The following is a 23,833-nucleotide window of genomic DNA, read 5'->3' on the forward strand; positions in this document are numbered from 1 at the left end:
GAAACAAAGGACTACTGATTCTTGCCTAAACAAGCGTGGTTATGGCTTTATCAAAAGGCATCTTCTGAGGCCAGGACAATATGGCACCATCCCTGATGTGGCCTTCGCAACTCGGAAAAGGTACAGTGCCCTTTTCTTCGAAGGCAGCTGAACAGGCAGTGGGCCGATGGCTTCTGATGTGCTATGGAACAGCAGCTGAAACAGTTATTCTTGAAGAGTAACTAAGCTCACACCTCTCAATAGTAAACTGGCATTTGATAGAGAGATGTGGAGAAGAACGGGATGCTGAGATGAAGCCATATGTACACAGCCAACAAGAATGGACAGCTGAATTAAAAAACCAACATTTTCCAGAATTTAAAATCCTGAATCATGGCATGACACTAGTGGAATTCAGGTGTTTCTGGTACATGGACTGCTCTCACCCAATGTGAGGTTGAACTGTTGACCTTGTGTACATCCTACTTCACAAATGAGTCTGTCAGATAAGCTAAGCCTATAGGCTGAAGATGATGCCCCAGCATTGTGGAGAAACCTCAGGTGACTGTCCAGGCAGCTGGCTGTTTCTGTCAACTCACAAATTTTTTGGAAGTTGCTTGAATGCACTTCCTGTTTTTATTTTTGTTAGCTAATATTATTTCCTTCTTGGGTCTCTGAGGGAGTTGAAGATTAGTTAGTTATAGTTGAAGGTTAGTTAGTTATAGTTGAAGATTAATTAGGATAGAAAGTGAATTAGATACATTTTGGACTTAACAAAATAGGATAATGAAATTATCTCTGAATTTGTCAAATACAAATGGACTAGACATTGTTTAGACATTTATTATTTGTATATATTGTATATAGTTATTGTACTTTTGTATATAGTTTTTCTTTTGTTAGTTATAACCTTTTTCTTTTTTTTCCTTTTTATTAAAATAGAAAAGGGGAAATGTGGTGGTATTTTACTTGTACTGAAATATGATTTTAATTGTATGTTAATAAATAAAGTTGCCTGGGGGTCAGAGTTTTAGAGCCATAGCAAGTGCGTGGCGGTGGTGGCGCACGCCTCTAAGGACCTGGAGGACGGTACATACAGGCAATGACAAGGCAGTCACGTGTTTAGGTTTACAACCAATGAGAAGGCAGAACAGCTAGACTATAAAAAGGCATACACACAGGAAGTAGGCCCCTTTTTTTCGGAGAGCTCTCTTGGCTGAAGCAGGATAGCTGAAGCAGAAAGGATAAGGCTCTTAGTTCTGACCTCTTGGCTTTCTTCTCTGAATCGGCTCTGTGTTTCTTATTTAATAAGACGGTTGGTTACATCTACATTACACAAATACCCTGAGTCAGGGTCACTGTGGGTCATCTTCATAGGAGTAAGATTCAGCTCTTTCTTTACAGACTATATGTTAAACATGTGATCTTGCAGAGGGCCCCTTCATTGTATGTACCCTGGGAGCTGGCTTCTCAGCCAGCTCTGAGGGTGAAGGACTCTCAGCTGGTCCCCTCCACTGTTTATTCACAGAACCAGTGATTAAACCCTCCATCCAATTCATCAACACCACAGTCAAAGACCTGACCTCTGTGTTCCTGAAGTGCTTGTCAAACGACACTGGGATCTCAATCCATTGGTTCTTCAAAGGCCAGAGTCTGAGGATCACGAATAGGATGAAGCTGTCCCCGAACAACAGCACCCTCGAAATAGTCCCTGCCAGGAGTTCGCATTCCGGGGACTATCAGTGTGAAGTATCCAATCCAGTCAGTTCCAAGAGGAGTGACCCCATCCAGGTGAACATAACAGGTGAGTGACCTCCCCTCCCTTGTTACTCCATAGCTTTCAAGGTGGGGGCAGTTTCTTTATCAACAGAGTGCAGAATGGGTCAAAGTCACAAGGAGAAAAACATGGCTCAAGATACAAACACAGCCAGCTTGGTGATGGATGCATGTTTATCTCATGATAACACACCAAGCAAGCTGAGCACAGTGCTGCATGCCTTTAACCCCAGCAAACCAGAGGCAGAGACAGTTGGATATCTATGAGTTCCCAACCACCCTGGTCTTTGTAGCCAGTTTCAGGTTAGTCAGAGCTATATAGACTCAAAAGAGAGAACATGAAGCAAAAGGCATAGAAGTACAAGGCCACTCAACTGAATGGACTAGGCTCTGCTAACTCCCCATGGGAGACATTGCCTTGGAGGAGTTGGGAGTAGGGGTATATTGGGTGGGAACACTGGTGGGCTAGGGGAATGAGGAAAGGGGAATTTGTGGTTGATATGTGAAATGAATAGAAAATCTCTTAATAAAAAAGAAGCACAAGGCCAGCCCAGATTACATTGTGAGACCCGGACAATAATAACAACAATAGATGTTAATATAGCAAATAGAAATGCAAAGTGATTAAGAGTTTAGGGTCTGAATCAGACACACAGACTACACTCAGAATCTAGTAAAATATTCATATTACGCTACATCCCATACCACACAATCAAATTTTCTTTAGATTATTTCCAATACCTAATATGAATACTGCATAGACCCTAGTCTTATTCTGTTGAATACAGGAGAAAGATAGGAGGAAACAATACATTTTTCATTCCAGACATACTTTTCCAAGTAGATTGTTTCCAAGGTTTTGATCCATAAACATAAAATTCATAGATAGAAAGGACCTGTATTGAGTTTCTTACTATGTTTGCATATGTATTCATTTTGCATGGTTGTTCCCCTCTAGTGTGTGGAGGTCATAGGACAATTTGTGGGGGCCAGTTCTGTGGGTACAGAGAATTGAACTAAGGTAGGTGAGCAAGCCCTTTATCTGGTAAGCCATTTCACTGGCCCACATGTTTGTGCATTTATATCTATCTGTGTGGCAGTTGGGGGTAGGTACTGGGAGGGAGTACAGCAGGCACTCTTCACAACTGAGCTATTTTGGTGGCCCATATACTGAGTTTCTTATCCTCATGCTCCTTGCACAAGAATCCTTTTTTCTGATACCTGTTTTTTGTGGTGTGTAGTAGTAGTGGTGGTGGTAGTGTGTGTGTGTGTGTGTGTGTGTGTGTGTGTGTGTGTGTGTGTATTTGATTCTTAACTATTGAGCTATCTCTCCAGTCCCATAAACCAAATACATACAGAGATAGCTCAATAGTTAAGAGCCCTGGCAGCTCTTCCAAAGAACAGGGGAACAATTCCCAGGACCCACATGGCAGCTTATTACTGTCTGTAACTGAAGTTCCACGGAATTCAACACAATCTTCTGTCCTCCTCATGTAGAAAACATGCATGTGGTATAGAGGCATATAAGCAGCCAAAAGGCCCATATGATGCATCTGTCATCACAACAAAGACAACATTTGAAATCCAACTTCAAGGTGCTTTCATGCTGTTTCCTAAAAGTCTGATGACTTTCAGCTCTGATCCATGTGAGGTCTTTGATCCATGTAGAGTTGATTTGTGTATGTTGTTAGGTGAAGGCTTAACTTCATTCTTTTACATGGATATTACATCTTCTTAACATCCCTAACACACACACACACACACACACACACACACACACACACACACACACTGATTTTTCTTCCAACATTGTGCAGTCTTAGCAGCCTGATCAAAACTCATCTGGTCACAGAGGGTCAGATGGACAGCAAGAATGCCTTCCAAGTTCTGTAACTCAATAGAACAACTCTGTTTCACACCAATTAATTCAAAAGAGCCAGCAGAAATGTATGTTTTTAACAAACATAAAAAGTGACAGATGAAATGCTGGGTATGCCAAGTGTGCATATCTGACACACATGATAATATAATTGAAAAACTGTGCCCCATAAATACACATATTGATCATTTCAACTAATCTTTAATTTAATCATGGCCAGTGTGCATGAGCAGTTCTGGGTTTTCCAATTCTATTTCATTGATATGTATATCTGCCTTTATGTCAGCAGTATACTATTTTGATTGTTGCAGCTTTCTACTAAAATTATGAAATCATGGGGGATGACCTGCAATTTTATTCTTGTTTTTTTTCAAGATACTTTTAAGGCCATTTATGGTGGTGCTTGCCTCTAACCCCAGCTCTTTGAAGCAGAGACAAGCAGTTTGAGGCCAGCTTGATCTATATAGTGAGTTTCAGGACAGCTAGAATGGACTTTGCTGTTTCTGTGCAAAATGCCACTGGGGTTTTGATCTGATATGCATAGAACTGATAGAGTACATTCAGGGATATTGTCATCTATTTAAAAAAAAGTCCCAGCTACTCAAGAAGTTGAGACAGGAGTACCAAGTTCTAAAAGTGCCTACTACAACCAATTCAAGGCCAGCCTGATTAATTTAGTGATATCCTGTTTCTAAATAAAAATTAGAAGGCAGAGCTTAGAGTATAGCTCAGTGGTAGTGCATTGCTTGCCGTGGACAAAGCCCTGGGTTCAATCCCAGTACTGCAGAACAACAGTAATAATGAGATTAAGTCTTCCAACCCATCAACCCTAATGGCTGTCATTTCTTGTCTTCTTTCATCATCTCTTATTTGGTAGTTTTCTGAGTGCAAGTCTTTTATCTCCTTGGTGGAGTTAATTCTAAGTATTTTATTCTTTTTGGTGCTTTCACAAATAAATACTTTCTTCATTTCCTTTCCAATTGTTCACTATTAAGGCTGGGACTATTTATTGCTCAGGGGCTGAACACTTGCAGGGCATGCACGAGGCCCTAGGTTCAAGCTCCACTACTGCCAGGAAAAACGAAAATCAAATTGTTCATGGTCAATAGCAGTATACAGAAATACAGCTCACTTGGGCGTGTTCATTTCGTTAGCCAACCAATTTACTAGTTTTGCTCATGTAGTTCTGAGATCTTTCTGTAGAATGTTCAGGACTTTCTATGAACAAGTTCCTGTCATCTACAGATATCTTTAGCACTTCATAATTGGGTACCTTCATTTTATTGTCTAGTCTAATGGCTCTGTGTAGCACTCCTAAAGGTCTCTTGAACAGAAGTGGTCACAGCAGCATCTTGTGTTCTTCCTGATCTTAAAAAGAAAGCTGTCAGTCTCCCCACTGCATATGATGTTGGCTGTGGGTTTCCATGTGTGGCCTTTGTTACACTAAGCTGGACTTCCATCCAGTTTCAGTGTTTTTATTATCAAAGTCTGTGAAATTTTGTCAATGTTTTTGTTGATTCAATCTTATTGGTTATATAGCTATTCCATTTGGTTTCTTTCACCCTTCCATATCTAAAGAATCCGGGTTTGTAGGAATTTGTCCATTGCATCTAGGCCACACAACAGTTAGCATATAACTACTGAGTGCTCTTGAAATTCTTCATATTCTTGAGAATGGATGGTGAGGTCTCAAATTGTATTAATATCCACCTCATTTTTAAAAAAATTCATCTGGGAAAAGGTTGCTAATGTTGTTAATCATTTTTTTAAATTACATTTATTTTTATTTTTATTTTGCAATACAATTCAGTTCTACATATCAGCCACGGATTCCCTTGTTCTCCCCCCTCCCGCCCCCCTCACCTTCCCCACATTCCACCCTCCGTTCCCACCTCTTCCAGGGCAAAGCCTTCCTCACAGACTGAGATCAACCTGGTGGACTCAGTCCAGGTAGGTCCAGTCCCCTCCTCCCAGGCCGAGCCAAGCGACCCTGCATAGGCCCCAGGTTTCAAACAGCCGACTCATGCAATGAGCACAGGACCCGGTCCCACTGCCTGGATGCCTCCCAAACAGATCAGGCCAATCAACTGTCTCACCCACTCAGAGGGCCTGATCCAGTTGGTCACTCCTCAGCCATTGGTTTATAGTTCATGTGTTTCTGTTCGTTTGGCTATTTGTCCCTGTGCTTTATCCAACCTTGGTCTCAACAATTCTCACTCATATAAACCTTCCTCATTCTCGCTAATTGGACTCCCAGAGATCCACCCGGGGCCTCGTCATGGATCTCTGCATCCAGATCCCTCAGTAGTTGGATGAGGTTTCTAGCACAACAATTAGGGTGTTTGGTCATCCCATCACCAGAGTAGGTCAGTTCGGGCTGTCTCTCGACCATTGCCAGCAGTCTGTTGTGAGGGTATCTTTGTGGATTTCTGTGGGCCTCTCTAGCACTTTGCTTCTTCCTATTCTCATGTGGTCTTCATTTACCATGGTCTCCTATTCCTTGGTCTCCCTCTCTGTTGTTGATCCAGCTGGGATCTCCCACTCCCCCAAGCTCTCTTTCCCTCGACCCTCGCCCTTCACTACCCCCACTCATATCCAGGCTGTTCATGTAGATCTCATTCCATTTCTCTGTCATTGGGCGATCCCCGTGTCTTTCTTGGGGTCCTGTTTTCCAGGTAGCCTCCCTGGTAATGTGAGTAGCAGTCCAGTCATCCTTGTTCCACATCTAGTATCCTCCTATGAGTGAGTACATACCATGTTTGTCTTTCTGAGTCCGGGTTACCTCACTCAGGATGATTTTTTCTAGATCCATCCATTTGTCTGCAAACCTCATGATGTCATTGTTTTTCTCTGCTTAGTAGTATTCCATTGTGTATATGTACCACATTTTGTTTATCCATTCTTCAGTTGAAGGGCATCTAGGGTGTTTCCATGTTCTGACTATTACAAACAATGCTGATATAAACATAGCTGAGCAAGTGCTCTTGTGGTGTGGTTGAGCATTCCTTGGGTACATGCCTAAGAGTGGTATAGCTGGATCTTGAGGGAGATGGATTCCCAATTTTCTGAGAAAGCTCCATATTGATTTCCAAAGTGGTTGTATAAGCTTGCATTCCCACCAGCAGTGGAGGAGGGTTCCCCTAGCTCCACATCCTCTCCAGCATAAGGTGTCTTCAGTGTTTTTGATCTTAGCCATTCTGACAGGCGTAAGGTGGTATCTCAGAGTTGTTTTGATTTGCATTTCCCTGATGATTAGGGATGTTGAGCAATTCCTTAAATGTCTTTCAGCCATTTGAGTTTCCTCTGTTGAGAATTCTCTGTTTAGTTCTATAGCCCATTGCTTAATTGGACTGTTGGGCATTTTGATGTCTAATTTCTTGAGTTCCTTATATATTCTGGATATCAGTCCTCTGTCAGATGTGGGGTTGGTGAAGATCTTTTCCCATTCTGTAGGCTGTTGCTTTGTCTTCTTGACTGTATCCTTTGCCCTACAAAAGCTTCTCAGTTTCAAGAGGTCCCATTGATTGATTGTTTCTCTCAGTGTCTGTGCTACTGGTGTTCTATTTAGGAAGTGGTCTCCTATGCCAATGCGTTCAAGACTACTTCCTACTTTCTCTTCTAGCAGGTTCAGAGTAGCTAGATTTTTTTTTTTTTGGCCTGTTGCGAATAATCTTTTTTTTTTTTAATTTTTATTTTGCAATACAATTCAGTTCTACATATCAGCCATGGATTCCCTTGTTCTCCCCCCTCCCGCCCCCCTCACATTCCCCCCAGCCCGCCCCCCATTCCCACCTCCTCCAGGGCAAAGCCTTCCCCGCAGACTGAGATCAACCTGGTAGACTCAGTCCAGGTAGGTCCACTCCCCTCCTCCCAGGCCGAGCCAAGCGACCCTGCATAGGCCCCAGGTTTCAAACAGCCGACTCATGCAATGAGCACAGGACCTGGTCCCACTGCCTGGATGCCTCCCAAACAGATCAGGCCAATCAACTGTCTCACCCACTCAGAGGGCCTGATCCAGTTGGTCACTCCTCAGCCATTGGTTTATAGTTCATGTGTTTCTGTTCGTTTGGCTATTTGTCCTTGTACTTTATCCAACCTTGGTCTCAACAATTCTCACTCATATAAAACCTCCTCATTCTCGCTAATTGGACTCCCAGAGATCCACCCGGGGCCTCGTCATGGATCTCTGCATCCAGATCCCTCAGTAGTTGGATGAGGTTTCTAGCACAACAATTAGGGTGTTTGGCCATCCCATCACCAGAGTAGGTCAGTTCGGGCTGTCTCTCGACCATTGCCAGCAGTCTGTTGTGGGGGTATCTTTGTGGATTTCTGTGGGCCTCTCTAGCACTTTGCTTCTTCCTATTCTCATGTGGTCTTCATTTACCATGGTCTCCTATTCCTTGGTCTCCCTCTCTGTTGTTGATCCAGCTGGGATCTCCCACTCCCCCAAGCTCTCTTTCCCTCGACCCTCGCCCTTCACTACCCCCACTCATATCCAGGCTGTTCATGTAGATCTCATTCCATTTCTCTGTCATTGGGCGATCCCCGTGTCTTTCTTGGGGTCCTGTTTTCCAGGTAGCCTCCCTGGTGATGTGAGTAGCAGTCCAGTCATCCTTGTTCCACATCTAGTATCCTCCTATGAGTGAGTACATACCATGTTTGTCTTTCTGAGTCCGGGTTACCTCACTCAGGATGATTTTTTCTAGATCCATCCATTTGTCTGCAAACCTCATGATGTCATTGTTTTTCTCTGCTTAGTAGTATTCCATTGTGTATATGTACCACATTTTGTTTATCCATTCTTCAGTTGAAGGGCATCTAGGGTGTTTCCATGTTCTGACTATTACAAACAATGCTGATATAAACATAGCTGAGCAAGTGCTCTTGTGGTGTGGTTGAGCATTCCTTGGGTACATGCCTAAGAGTGGTATAGCTGGATCTTGAGGGAGATGGATTCCCAATTTTCTGAGAAAGCTCCATATTGATTTCCAAAGTGGTTGTATAAGCTTGCATTCCCACCAGCAGTGGAGGAGAGTTCCCCTAGCTCCACATCCTCTCCAGCATAAGGTGTCTTCAGTGTTTTTGATCTTAGCCATTCTGACAGGCGTAAGGTGGTATCTCAGAGTTGTTTTGATTTGCATTTCCCTGATGATTAGGGATGTTGAGCAATTCCTTAAATGTCTTTCAGCCATTTGAGTTTCCTCTGTTGAGAATTCTCTGTTTAGTTCTATAGCCCATTGCTTAATTGGACTGCTGGGCATTTTGATGTCTAATTTCTTGAGTTCCTTATATATTCTGGATATCAGTCCTCTGTCAGATGTGGGGTTGGTGAAGATCTTTTCCCATTCTGTAGGCTGTCGTTTTGCCTTGTTGACCGTATCCTTTGCTCTACAAAACCTTCTCAGTTTCAAGAGGTCCCATTGATTGATTGTTTCTCTCAGTGTCTGTGCTACTGGTGTTCTATTTAGGAAGTGGTCTCCTATGCCAATGCGTTCAAGACTACTTCCTACTTTCTCTTCTAGCAGGTTCAGAGTAGCTGGATTTAAGTTGAGGTCCTTGATCCACTTGGAGTTAAGTTTTGTGCACGGTAATAGATATGGATCTATTTGCAGCCTTATACATGTTGATATCCAGTTATGCCAGCACCATTTATTGAAGATGCTTTCTTTTTTCCATTGTGCACTTTTGGCTTCTTTGTCAAAAATTATATGTTCATAGGTGTGCGGATTAATGTCAGGGTCTTCAATTCGATTCCATTGGTCTACATGTCAGTTTTTATGCCAGTACCAAGCTGTTTTTATTACTGTAGCTCTATAGTACAGCTTGAAGTCAGGGATCGTGATGCCTCCAGAGGTTGTGTTATTGTACAGGATTCTTTTGGCTATCCTGGGTTTTTTGTTTTTCCATATGAAGTTGAGTATTATTCTTTCCAGGTCTGTGAAGAATTGTGTTGGTATTTTGATGGGGATTGCATTGAAGCTGGAGATTGCTTTTGGTAAGATTGCCATTTTTACTATGTTAATCCTGCCTATCCATGAGCATGGGAGATCTTTCCATTTTCTGACATCTTACCAAACGCAATCTACAGTTTTTAATCATTTTTGAAGAACCAACTTTTGGTGCATCAGCTTTCTTTGCAGTTACTCTAGACTCTGTTTTGTTTATCTTCATCCTCATCTTTAGTTTTTTCCTTCTACTAGCTTGAGGGAACATTTTAGGGGACAGAGGTCTCTTTATAGAACCCAAACTTGTCACAAATTCACAATCATCCTGCCTCAGCCTCTGATGGTAGGGTGCTAGGTTATATCACATCCTTCATCTGCCTCATAGTAGTTTTGAAAGACTTAATATAATAATCAAGTGACCTTTTTTGGCAAAATACCACAAACAGAGAAAGAAAAAAATGTTGCTGCAATTATTCCTACCACTAGTGTTAGCCTTGAAGTCAGGTAGCCTGGTCTATCTCTGATTAACCATACAGATTTAAGTAATTTTTGAAAACCACTTTAAGCTCATTTTTCATTATCTGAATGGAAATAATTTCTATGTGACAGACTCATCATATAGATGAAACCAGATACAAATACATTCACATCATAAATACCATACCACCTTGGTCAACATTAGCATTAATAATCACTCTTGAGCAGACTGGTGAGGTTTGAACCCCAAATGGTCACAACAAGGAGTAAAGAGGTGAGGACAGCATTGATACATAAGGGATGTGGGGAGACACATGTTATGCAAAAGTGAAACCACTTTAACATAGCTACTAAATAAAAATGGGAGAGAAAAAATGAGGGGGGTGTCTGATGCAAAATTTCTAAACCTGGTAATTTACTATATTTCATCCTCCAGGATGTGACCATGAAGGGCTGAGACAAGCAAGTTATTAGCAGAGGAATATACTTGTGAAGGTGAGCCTGGGATAGCCCTCAGGACACATGCAGATATAATCTCTGTGGAGGTAGAGAAGGAGGCATGTCTTAGATGGCAGTGCAGTTCCAACAGAGTCTTTTCTACAAGTTTGAGGCTGAGTTCCCTACAGTCACCAAGCAGGGGGATTTGGGGTCTTACAGAGTCTGCCTTGCTGTCCTACCCCACTGCAGAAACCATGGTCTCTGCAGAGGACATGGTACAATGAGAGTCAATAGCCTGGGCCTTCTGTCACTTAGGTCACAGCCACAAGAGACCACTTATTCATAGCTGCCACAACTGAGACCCTGAGAATAAGATGGAAACGCTGGATATTCAACACACAAAATTGCATTCGCCCTGTCTAATATTCCCTCAGCTTTACATGATTGCCTCAATGAAATTGATGGAATTCGAGGATTGGAAAGAAGAGGGAGAACTAACCTAGAAACACAGGGAAGTGAAAAGGACACTTGATAAGATCCTCACACTTCAACTCACCCAATCAGTTTTCCGCCAGCAAGGTGGGAAGGTGTTTATCAGCTGTAGGAGTTTTCTGGTAGAAATTCCGGGTCACTTATGCATACTATCGTATCTTCTGCAAATAGGGAAAGTTTGACTTCTTCCTTTCCAATTTGTATCCCCCTGATTTTAGTTTTTGTCTTATTGCTCTACTTAGAACTTCGAGTACTATATTGAATAAATATGGGGAGAGGGGACAGCCTTGTCTTCTTCCTGATTTTAGTGGGATTGCCTTGTGTTTCTCTCCATTTAATTTGATGTTGGCTGTCAGATTGCTGTAAATTGCCTGTATTACATTAAGGAATGTTCCATGTATTCCTGATTACCCCAAGACCTTTGTCATGAAGAGGTGTTGGATTTTGTCAAAGGCTTTTTCAGCATTTAATGAGATGATCATGTGGGTTTTTTCTTTCAGCTTGTTTATATGGTGGATTGCATTGTCAGATTCATGTATTTTGAACCATCCTTGCATCTCTGTATGAGGCCTCCTTGATCATGTTGTCCATATATATATATATATATATATATATATATATATATATATTACTCCCTTCTTGAATTCAATTTGCCAGTTTTTTATTGAGAATTTTTGCATCAATGTTTACGAGGGAGATTGGTGTGCAATTCTCTTTCTTTGTTGCATCTTTGTGTGGTTTGTGTATCAGTGTGACTGTAGCCTTGTAAAAAGAGTTTGGAAATGTTCCTTCTGTTTCTGTTATGTGGAACAATTTGAAGAATATGGGTATTAGCTCTGCTTTGAAAATCTAGTAGAATTCTGGTCCTGGGCTTTTTCTGCTTGGGAAATTTAATGACTGTTTCTAGTTTCTTGATTGTAATAGGTATATTTAAATTGTTTATCTAGTCTTGAGGTAATTTTGGTATATGTTACCTATCCAGAAAAAATGTACATTTATTTTAGATTTTCCAATTAATTGGATTAGAGTTTTTGAGGAATGACCTAATCATTCTCTGGATTTTCTCATTTTTTGTTTTCATGTATCCCTTTTCATTTTTTATTTTTTTATTAGGATGCTCTCTCTGTGCCTTTTGGTTAGTTTGGTGAGGGGCTTGTCTATCTTGTTGTTTTTCTCAGAGAACCAAGTCTTTGTTTCATTGCTTCTTTGTATTGTTCTATATGTTTCCATTTTATTGATTTCAGCCCTCATTTTGATTATTTGCTGGCATCTATTCCTCCTGGGTGACTTTGCTGCTTTTTGTTCTAGAGCTTTCAAGTGTGGTGTTAAATCGCTAGTGTGAGATTTCTCCAACTTCTTTATGGGGACATTTAGTGCTTTGAATTTTCCTCTTAGCACTGCTTTCATAGTGTCCCATAAGTTTAGGTATATTGTACATTCATTTTCATTGAATTCTAGGAAATCTTTAATTCTTTCTTTATTTCCTCCTTGACCGATTTGTGATTCAATTGAGCATTATTCAGTTTCCACGAGATTGTAGATTCTAATTTTTGTTGTTGTTGAAATATAACTTTAAGCCATGGTGGTACAAAAAATAGAGGAGTTATTCTCAAATATTATTAAGGACCCACCTTAATAATATTCTTCCCAGGAGCCGAAAAGGGAAGCCTGTAAACACTGACAATTATTTTTTAGAAATGAATCTGAGGAAACCAAGCTCTTTTCTTTGTCTGTCAATTTTATTCATCTGGGATAAAATCCTGTCTACAGAGCTACAGTTCTGTTCTCCTGCCTAGCTCCTGTCTTGCCTGATTTCTCTCTATATTTACCTACTGTCCCCTCTAAGCTCTAACTTAATTCTACCTTGACAGGGCCGTCTCATCTTGGCCTTACTCATCTAGTATTTCCCTATCTGGCTCTTCCTCATCTTCCATCTTGTCCTCTAGATCTCTCTCAAAATCTTTCTCTAAGTCTCCTTGTACCTCTCAGTTTCCCCACATGTCTGAGGTATTCAGTCATAAACCCAATCAATAGCAATCCCCTGGCAGAGCAAGTCATCAGGCTTGAATTCCTGCAGGGTCATAAAGGCAGGTAAGAATTTTCGTCAAGGAGTGAGTATCAGGCTTTCTTTTACAACCCAAAACAGAGTGGTAAAAGAGGAGGTAAACTGAGAGGTAATGATTGGTTAGTAGATCAAAAAAGGGGATTTATGTACTCAGTCTACATTTCTAGAAGTGGTTAAGTAAGAAGTTAGGAGTCTATAATGTTAGTGAGGTTGTATTAGAAAAGAGGGTCTCTGATTAAATTGCACAAGAAATGAAGCTGTACTCCTGACCTAGGAGACAGGCATTGTTTCTATAAGGTTGTTACCTTAGTTCTGGAGATTGTTTGATTTGATGCTTGATGGGTATTTTAGATAAATACACAGTTAGGAGTTCTTGGAAGCACACTTAGCATACAAGGAAATCATTATAGGAACCAGCTAATTTATATACAAAAGCTAAAATATCACCAAGACTTCTTAAACCATGACTTGACCTTTAGGAAATTCCTTGACCTTTCCAAGTAGTAGCTTTTGGGATAGTAGCTGAATTCCATTATGTTTTCCTATGGCTTGCAGCAGTTCCAGTGTTTTCATTTATTAAAAAAGAGAATGTTTAATTCTCTCTAGGGTAGAGAAAAAAGGAAAAAATTAAATTTGGAGATGACTTGAAGAATGAAAAGTAATGGTTAATTAATATTTATAATCAATAATCTCTGTAGATGGCAAGCTGAGAATTAGTTTAGTCATCTAATAGGTGTAGTTGTACATAATCAGAATATCTATGTCCCAAGAAGGGTGCAGAGGAGTACCATAAAAATTTATCATTAGCTAGTATAGCATAATGTGGTCAAATGTGTCTAATTACTATAATTGTGACTTATCAAATAAATGATTTGTTTGGAAGATACCTCTATAAATCTCTGATTAGTGGTATTAATTTGGTTAAACTGTATTTAAAAGAGGCATTGTTAGATAAGGAGTTACTTGAGTTAGTCATGAGCACCTGTGGGAACAAGGCTGCAGTTAAAACTGACCTAATAATTAAAATTTGTAATCAAGGCAATATTAACCATTTAGCTATGGGAGGAATGTAATAATCTGTGTCAGGGTATACATAGCAAGACTTATATACACAACAATGTCAGAAGTACTTGGGGAGGAAAATGATACTATATATATTTCAGGATCATGGGCAGAATTTATAGAATTAATAATAGCGTTTTTTAAGGGCAGTCCAGTCCCTGGGCTGGGGAGTTCAGCACTGAAAGAGGGGTAAGTCACAATGGGGCTGTAGAAATCGTTCATGGTTACTTCGTGCTGATATGGGTCTGAAGCTGAGGGTCTTGAAGGCTGGAATGCAGTGGAAACCCAGGAAGAGCAGGCTGTTTCAGGCTCTGCAGGGTAAGACATGGGTAGCACGATTTTCTGTCTCATGTGCTAGAAAGCATGATGCAGGGCTGAGCTGGACTACACATCCATGTGAGCTGGAGGATGGAGGATAAGGTGCAGACCTACAGCTAGACAGTATTTCTGTGGTCCAGAGGATGACAACGTGTAACTCTCTAAATCATCAGAATTTCTGCTGGAAACAAATGTATGTATTAGTACATGCATTTGATGAGTTCTAAGGAGGAAACTTTTTCTCTTAAGTGTACCTATGGAATATTAAATGTATGGTTTTAGAAGATGAGAGAAGGGGATATCAGGCCAGGGAGAGAAGGAAAACCCACCATCCTAGAGAAGAAAAAGAGAATTTGTAAGTGGAAGACATAAAGTGTAGTCAGGTTGCATTCCTCAAGATCCTTCTTGGCTTGTGAGCGATGGTAAATCCTGATCTCCTGAAGCTTATAAGAACCTTCTAAAAAGACAAAATCTTTAGACATATTAGCAATATGATAACAGTGGTTATGTGTCAGAGCAAGATTATGAATCTTTGGTGTCTCAAGAAAACAGCAGGGTAGTAAGAATATGAAATCTGAAATGTTTTCATTTATTATATATCTCAAGTCCTGATTATCTTTTGAACAAAATTAATAAAAATTCATTTAGGACAGGATTACACAATGTAAGAAATGTCAATGCTTATGTCTAGCAAGTCAATTATTTTCTTTCCCTGTATTTTAAGGGTTTAGTTGGTCTGGAATATTTAATTTCCTGAACCCAGAAGACCATAAAACTTGAATCCAAACTGGCAGCTCCCTTAGGTGCTGCCCTGTAGAATCTGAATTGTTTTTGTAGGAGGTTTACAATAATCTTAATTTTCCCAGTAAAGTCAGGATCAATCATTCCTTGGACAATTATTATACCTTGTACAGTGGAGGAGCTATGGCCTTTTATTAGCCCCAGGTCTCTTCTGGGGGACGTCTGTAGACTAATGTATTCATGCATACATAAGTCTATTTCTAAAGCCTATATATCTCAGATCTCAGATCTCAAGAAAAACTTTATCCATAGATCTAACTTAGGTATACATCCTCAGTATCTCTAGGTTATTTACTGAGATGTGGGTATCATTTATACCATATCTACATGTTTATATGTTATATTTGTCTATCCAATAACTGGCAATTCATATATCATAAGTTATTTTTCAACTTTCCTAAATGGTCTCTATATCTAAACTTTTATACCCTTGTAAAAACTTTACATCCAAAGCATTTATGTATTTAATTAGTCATTAGACATAAGTGATTGATTATTGAGAACAGTCAATGTAAAGTAAATTTCTTTTAATGAAGGAATAGTAAAAGTTTATTCTGAAATCTGTTTGGTGAGCTATCTTTTATTGAAAATTGGATAGCAAAGCATATTATCTTTAGACCTGGTAAATGGAAATATAATCTAAATTATCTCAAAGTATAATTTGGACTAATTCCTGGCTGTAAGAGGCATGGCATAGTTTAAAGTGAGAGGCTTAAACATTTTTTAAATGTCATAGGTGAAGTAAGGAATTGATTATGCTAATGTTCAGCATATTTAGCCTGTTTCTAAACATACATTTGTATAGAGAACTTGATCATTTATAAGATGATCAAGCTTTAACTTGTATCCTAAAAACTATCTTTTATAGTTCATAAGTTACATATGACTTATCCTTAAGAATGTACAGTTTAGGTCCGTCAATCATGTGCATTTTTACAATGACTACTGGTGTTAAGCATGTTTTTGGTTTTTGTTTGTGAGACAGGGTCTCACTATATACTCCCGGCTGGCCAGGCTGGAATTCCCAGAGTAGTGGGATCAAAGGTGTGCACCACCTTGCCTGGCCCATAAGAATTTCTCTTTTCTTTTTTTTTTTTTTCATTTTTGGTTTTTTGAGACAGAGTTTTTCTGTATATCCCTGGTTGTCTTGGAACTCACTCTGCAGCCCAGTCTGGCATGGAACACACAGATACACCTGCCTCTGCCTCCTGAGTGCTGGGATTACAGCCATGTGCCACTACGCATAACTCCATAGCATTTCTTTTTTTTTTAATTTTTGGTTTTTTTGAGACAGGGTTTCTCTGTGAAGTTTTAGTGCCTGTCCTGGATCTCCCTCTGTAGATCAGGCTGGCCTCAAATCCCAGATATCTGCCTGTCTCTACCTCCCAAGTGCTAGGATTAAAGGCATGTGCCACCACCACCACCACCACCACCACCACCACCACCACCACCACCACCCGACTCCCATACCATTCTTTATGTGTTGTTCTAGATAGCTTTCCAGTTACTGTGATGAAATGCCACAACCCAAACCAACTTGGCAGTTAGGGGTTTATTTGGCTTAAATGTCTTGATCAGGGTCTGTCATTGAGGGAAGTGCAGGCAAGAACCATGGGGAAAGCTTCCTGGCTTGTTCTCACAACTTGCCCAGCTGCTTTTCTTACAGAGCCCATAAGAAAGGGGCTATCTGCAAGGTGATAGCACAGGGTCCTCCTCCACCAAACAGTAATTAAGAAAATGCCTTGCCAGCCATTGTGATGGAGGTGATTCCACAACTGAGGTTTTCTCTTCCCATGTGAATTTAGTCTGTCAAATAGACAAAACTTAAGCAGCCTGTCTTTATTGGTCATCTGTTCCTCTTTCTTTAAAAGGAATGTCAGGTCTTTTCCTTCTCTTTGGATTGAGCTGCTTGTGGTTTTATTGTTACTATTGTTGAACTGTGAGAGTTCTTTATATATTTTGGCCCATGTTCAGATGTACAATATGTAACATGTTTTGGCACTTGAAAATGATATTCCCACTGTTTTGATCCATGGTCTATTACTTGTTAATAGTGCTTTAAATGGCCTCCCAACTATACTTAGTCTGAAGAAATAGAGTGTAATCTTTGATGTCTGTATACAAGACAGAATGATTAAGTCAACTCCGTAATACCCACTACACTTTCATCTCCAATTTGTTATGGTGAGAAATTGGAAATTTGTCTTGACTACTCTGAAATGTACACTGCCATTGACTACAATTGTCTGTGAGTTGCTTATAACCTGCACCTCTTTCCAATGTGAAATTTACATATTTCTACCAACAGCTCCTTGGTGTTTTCTTCCCACAGTCCGATTAGCCTTAATTTATTTATTTATTTATTTGTTTGTTTATTTATTTATTTATTTATTATAAAGTGTTCTGCCTGCACACCAGAAAGGGTCACCACATTTTAATTATAGACGGTTGTAAGGGAATTGAACTCAGGAGCTCTAGAAGAGCTGCCAGTGTTCTTAACCACTGAGCCATCTCTCCCACCGCAGTCCAGGGATTATTTGCTGCAGGAAATACTAGTAGACACTGCTTGGTGGAAGGTCAGATCACTGTTCACATTTAAGGTTAATTTGCAGGCATAGCAATGATCATTTACCATGTGTCCTATTATAGAAAAAGTGAGACAGCAAACACAGTCATTGACTCAGTGTCACATAGGCCATCAGTGACACAAGCTATCTGTCCAAAACCACATCTCCAGGTCCCCATCATGGACAACTACTAGGTGGCCTTCACTCTTCTAGATCATTTCATAGACTCAGGATTCTTATAGGGCTCCCAGATTCATGTCAATCAGCATCAAACACCTGACAAGAATAGCCCACCTGTGACCCAGCATGACCTAAATGTCAGCCAGATCCTGAGCTGTGTGAGATCTCTGACAGGCTGTCAGGTTTCTCAGGGAATCTCAATGGGAAGACTAATCATAACATGTCTGTAGGAGAGCCCTGAACAGCAAAGGCTTGGAGGGCTCTGGTCTACACAAAGCAGGCTAGGTCAGTGTAGCTAAAGGGACCCGAACCTTGTGTCTCAAGGCAGCAATGGGTCAGTGAGGACCAGGAATAAAATGAGAACTGTGATTCCAAGTCTTGAGTCTGACCATCACCAAACACTGCAGCTCAGTTCTCTCATGAGAAAGTCCTTGCTTCTTCCATACACAGTACAGGAGACCCCATTATCTCTGAGCACTCAGCCACTCCATCTGCCTGTAATTTGCTTCCTGCCTGATTCTTTCGGGATCTGGGTCAGCTGGGAGTTAAGAGGCTATGTCTGGCTGTAAGAGGCCTTTGTAAGATACAAGAGTACCACACAAGGCAATCATCTCTCTGTGGTCAGCACAGCACTGCTACCCAAGCCCAACATCACAACCAACAATTCCAATCCCATGGAGGGTGAGGACTCAGTAGCATTAATGTGTGAGCCTGAGACTCAGAATATAACCTACCTGTGGAGGATAAATGACCAAAGCCTCTCGAATGAGGACAGGCTGAAGCCGTCTGAGGACAACAGGACTCTCATGTTACTCAGTGTTGTGAGGACTGACACAGGCCCCTATGAATGTGAACCTGGAACCCAGTGAGGGACTCCCCAAGTGACCCATTCTCTCTGAACATTACTTTAAATATGTTCTGTTTCATCCTGGTCCCAACTGCCTAAATACAGAGGGCTAGATCTACCACACTCAGTCCCAGTTCCCTGGGGTTCATGACACAGACCTACCATACAGATACCTAGGCTGCCAGGACATTCTGTCCCAGCCCAAGCATAGGTGGACAGGCCCAGCATTGAGCTTGAATGGGTTGCAGGGAATTCTGCCTAGAGAGACTCAGAGTGATGGAGACAGGGAACAAGTTGGACTCAATCTCAGTGCACACATGAGTGTCCATGGGGAGGTGTGTGTGTTGTGCTTGAGAAAGATCAGGGCTTGTGCATGCTGAATGAGTACTCTTGTACTAATCCCCTCCACAACTCTGGGTAGGACCTGCTCAACTAAGGTTAAAGCACAGCTCAAAGAGATACTATGTCCTTCTATAGACCAGGATTTCCCCTTCCCTCTGCTGACATCACGTGTGGCTTTGTTCTGTTTGCTCCAGATGGTCCAGATGTCCTGATCATATCCCCCTCAAATATTCATTTCCATTCAAGGACAAACCTCACATCTCCTGCCACACAGATGCTAACCCACCTGCACAGTACTCTTGGTTTGTCAATGGAGAGCTCCAGTCATTCTCCCAAGAGCTCTTTATCCCCAATATCAATTCTAATAATTCGGGATCCTATTCCTGCCTCATCTATAACGTTTTTCCTGGAGTCTATAGGACCACAGTCAAGAACATTACAGTCCTTAGTAAGTGGATCTCTGAAATATCAGTTACAGGTTTGGAGTGGAGTCTTTTAGCTTTCTGGGAAGTGACAGAAGCATTTAATTTCCAGCCCAGGACTATGGGAACTAGCAAAACTCAGTCTTCCCCCAAGCTTCCTGCTCCATCCCTATGTCTAATGGCCTCCTGGTTCTTTCGTTTCTGGCTGATAGGGATGAAACTTGCTGTAGCAGAAATCTTAAAAGGTCTTCTTAATTAAATCAAACCTGAGGCCAGTTATTGAGGTGAACACTGGAAGATCAGAGAGACAGAACAAGCCACAGCTAACCTCACCTGGCCAACTTCTCAGCTGATCTTGTTTCCTCAGCCTGGAAGCCTCTGTGTCCTCATATCCGAATGGCTCTCAGCTGAACTGTGCAGCTAGAAGCCTGAAAGCTTAACCAGCCAAATGCTTCTAGTTTCTGGTCCTCACGCCTTATATACCTTTCTGCTTTCAACCACCACTCCCTGGAATTAAAGGCTTGCTTTCTTGGATTAAAGATGTGTGTCACCATGCCTGGCTGGTTCCAATGTGGCCTTGAATTCACAGAGATCCAGAGGGATTTCTACCTCTGGAGTGCTAGGATTAAAGGTGTGAGTGCCACCATTTTCTAGCCTTTGTATCTAGTGGCTGTTCTGTCTCTGACCCCCGGATAAGTTTATTAGGGTGTACAATATTTTGGGGAACACAATACCACCAGAGCTTGCAATGTGAGGAGGAGGTTCTCCCAGTCTTGAAAAGCCTTAGCTTGTGTGAGGGACTTTCCATGGTTAGGAGAGCCTCAAGGTCAAGATTTCTTTCTGTACCTAACACAAGCTTTCCTGTCCCCACCATTTTCATTTTATGACCTCCATGACCTACAAAGAACACCCCGGGCTTTCAACTCTACTCACATTCTTATTCTCCAAATTGGAGAAGAATATTCCCCACAGATGGGGACTAGACCTCTGCTCCCAGGTCTGCTCCTGTCTCAGTTCTGACTCCACGGGATGGGAAGAGTGGGTGGAGAAGGTTCCTGGGAGCCCTGTTCTGAGTCAGGGTGAACCATGAAACTCTCAGTTGATGATGCCCTTTTGCTTACTCTTCTCAAGCTTCAAAAAACAAATAGCAGCCAGGCAGTGGTGGCACATGTCTTTAATCCCAGCACTCAAGAGCCAGAGGCAGGCAGATCTCTGTGAGTTCAAGGCCAGCCTGGTCTACAGAGCAAGATCCAGGAAAGGCACAAAGCTACACAGAGAAACCCTGTCTTGAAAAACCAAAACAACAGCAACAACAACAACAAACCAAAAACCAAATAGCTGAGTGTGGTGTCACACATCTTCAGTGCTAGCACTGAGGAGGAAGAGGCATGTAGATAGTATGAGTTTGAGGAGAGCCTGGTCTATATAGCAAGTTCCAAGCAAGCTAGAACTGTACAGTGAGACTCTGTCTCAAATAATATCAATACTGAGGATTAGACTTGTAGGCTGTGCTCAGCATTGTGATTATTCAGTTCTTCTCTGTAGTATTTAATCCATATCCATGGGACAGGAAATACATTTTTTTTTTTACAAACAGAAATCCTTCAGTTAGGGATTTCTCCCAGTCCTGAGGTATAGCCTTTAACACCTTTAAGATTAGCTGGGCCATCTTTACCCTATGACAAATTATTTAATTAAATATAAACAGGAGGTTATTTCATAAAAGAGGGACCTTACTGTTCACAGAAAGTATGAGCAAGAATCCCCACAAAAATCATTGGGAAATACATTCCTCCCAACCATGAGATTTCTGGACTTTTGGGCTGAAGAGGCTCCCAGTGTGGAATCTACACAAATACCCTGAGTCAGGGTCACTGTGAGTGATCTTGGTAGGAGTAAGATTCAGCTCTCTCCCTACAGACCATATCGTGAACCCAAACATGCAGTCTTGCAGAGGGCCCCTTCATTGTATGGCCCTGTGAACTGGCTGAGATCTCTGAGTGTGAAAGACTCTCAGCTGGTCCCTCCACTATTTATCCACAGATCCACTGACTCTACCCTCCATCCAAGTCACCAACAACACATTCAAAGGTATGACCTCTGTGTTCCTGAACTGTTTCTCAAACAACACTGGGATTTCTGTCCATTGGCTCTTCAAAGGCCAGAGTGTGGAGCTCACAGACAGGATGAAGCTGTCCCACAACAACAGCACCCTCCAAATAGAATCTGTGAGGATTGAGGGTTCTGGGGAATATCAGTGTGAAGTATCCAATCAAGTCAGTTCCAAGAAGAGTGACCCCATTCAGCTGGACATAATACGTGAGTAACCTCTGTTCCTCTCTTACTCCATAGTGTTTGGGTTCAGGGCCAGTTTCTTTATCAACAGAGTGGAGAATGGGTCAAAGTCACAAGGAGAAAAACATTGTTCAGGAAATAAATACATCCAGCTTGGTGATGGATGCATGTTAATCTCATGATACAACAAGCTGAGCACAGTGCTGCATGCATTTAACCCCAGCACACCAGAGGCAGAGACAGTTGGATCTCTATGAGTTCCCAACCACCCTGGTCTTTGTAGCCAGTTTCAGGTTAGCCAGAGCTACATAGTGAGACCCTGTCTCAAAAGGGAGAGAGCACGAAGCAGGAGACATAGAATTACAAGGCCAGCTCAGATTATATTGTGAGACCCAGTCAATATTAACAACAATAGATGTCAATATAGCAAATGGAAATGTAAAGTGACTAAGAGTTTAGGGTCTGAGTTTGTCACACAGTCAACCCTCAGAAACTAGTAAAACGTTCATGTTACTCTACACTTCTTTCGACACATTCAGATCTTCTTTAGATTATTTCCAATGCCTAATATGAATACTGCATAGACCGTAGTCTTATTGTGTTGAGTACAGACACAGATAGGAGGAAACAATACATTTTTCACTGTAGAGATACTTTTTCAAGTAGTTTGTTTCCAAGGTTTCATTCCATAATTATAAAATGCATAGATAGAAAGGACCTGTCATGAGTGTCTTACTATATTTGCATATTTATTCATTTTGTGTGCATGTCCTAACCCATGAGTGGAGGTCAGGGGACAATTTGTGAGAGCCAGTTATCCAAGGACAGGGACTGATCTCAGGTGGGTAAACCAGCTCTTTATCTTCTAAGCCAATTCACAGGCCCACATTTGTTTGTGCATTTATTTCTGTGTGGCACTTAGTGGCAGGTACTGGGAGGGAGTACAGCAGGCACTCTCCCCAGCTGAGCCATCTTGGTGGCCCATATACTGAGTTTCTTATCCTCATGCTGACATTTGAAGCATGACATTCCTGCACAAGATGCTTTTTTTCTAATAACTGGGTTTTTTTTTGGTGTGTAGTAGTATGTGTTTGTAGATATATGGTTTATAGGACTGGAGAGATAGCTCAATAGTTAAGAGCCCTGGCAGCTCTTCCAAAGGACATGGGTTCAATTCCTAGCACCAACATGGCCACCTATTACTATCTGTAACTGAAGTTCCAAGGAATTCAACACCCTCTTCTGTCTTCCTCAGGTACCAAACATGCATCTTCTGTAGAGACATATAAGCAGCCAAAAGGCCCACATGATGCATCTGGCATCATAACAAAGATACCATTAGAAATCGAGTTTCAAGATGCTTTCATCCTGTCTCCTAAAAGTCTGATGACTTTCAGTTCTGATCTTTGATCCATGTAGAGCTGATTTGTATATGTTGTTAGTGAAGGCTTAACTTCATTCTTTTACCTGGATATCCCATTTTTTCCAACATCCCTTGTTTAACATTATTCATTCATCATTGAACAATCTTAGCAGCCTGATCAAAACTCATCTGGTCACAGAGGGTCAATGGAGCGCAAGAATGCCTTCCAAATTCAGTAACTCAATAGGATAACTCTGGTTCACACTAAAAATTCAAAAGACCCAGCAGAAATGAAATTTTTATATCTATTTTTTCTTTTCATTTTATTAAGATATGTTTTATTCATTTACATATCAACCACAGATAACCCTGTCCTCCCTTCTCCTACCTCCCAGCCTTCCCCCCAAACCCACCCCTCATTCCCACCACCCCCAAGGCAAGGTCTTCCCTGGGGTGTCAGCAGAGCGTGGTACCTACATTTGGGGCAGGTCCAATTCCCTTCTCCCTGTACCATGGCTGAGCTAAGTGTCTCTGCATAGGCACTAGGTTCCACAAAACCTGCTCATGCACTAAGGACAGGTCCCA

At 41.3% G+C, this 23,833-nt stretch overlaps 1 pseudogene; it reads left to right on the forward strand.

Annotated features, from left to right (window-relative positions):
• LOC131895619 (carcinoembryonic antigen-related cell adhesion molecule 1-like) overlaps positions 1 to 21,917 on the forward strand; it is a 156,263-nt pseudogene extending 134,346 nt beyond the window's left edge.
• Positions 21,918 to 23,833: the final 1,916 nt, after the last annotated feature.

The sequence above is a fragment of the Peromyscus eremicus genome, chromosome 1, assembly GCF_949786415.1.
Source record: "Peromyscus eremicus chromosome 1, PerEre_H2_v1, whole genome shotgun sequence".
Taxonomy (NCBI): domain Eukaryota; kingdom Metazoa; phylum Chordata; class Mammalia; order Rodentia; family Cricetidae; genus Peromyscus; species Peromyscus eremicus.